Raw genomic sequence first — 571 nt, 5'->3', positions numbered from 1 at the left:
TTGCTAATTACAGTTAAGCCCAAAGATGTAAGTTACACAACACTTTTACAGACTTTTTGTTCATGATTAAAATATGACCGATTCATACAACATAATGCATTTGTCTGCATTTACTGTTACCTGTAATCTGTTACCAGTAAGCAATTTGCAATCGTAAAACAAAATTATATATAAAATATATGATGATGGCCAATAAAATAACAAATGGCACAGAAAACGAGCTTGTGAGGAACAGATGTAACGTTAGGCCTACAGTGCGTCCAACTGAATGTAACGTTTAACATGTCGGTTGTTCGGCTGACAAAAACGTCTTTCTAAAAAAGTAACGTTAGTCACAAATGAACAAGGTTAACAATTGTTTGAATCGTGGTCTCTTAAATCATATTAAGAAGTTTCATATGTTCTTCTAGTTTGAATAGAAACTGACAAAACTGGTGACGTTTAACGTTAGTTCATGCGTCGTGTTCAACAGCTCGGGCGTCGTCTACCTCAAGTTAACTTATATTATCCTAGCTTGAACGGTTGATAAAAAAAAAAAATAAAAAAATAAAAACGCTTAACTTTACGAATA

Source organism: Sinocyclocheilus anshuiensis, unplaced genomic scaffold (assembly GCF_001515605.1).
Source record: "Sinocyclocheilus anshuiensis isolate Anshui unplaced genomic scaffold, SAMN03320099.WGS_v1.1 scaffold5569, whole genome shotgun sequence".
Taxonomy (NCBI): Eukaryota; Metazoa; Chordata; class Actinopteri; order Cypriniformes; family Cyprinidae; genus Sinocyclocheilus; species Sinocyclocheilus anshuiensis.
The sequence above is the reverse complement of the archived record's forward strand: the minus strand, read 5'-3'. Positions refer to the sequence as shown.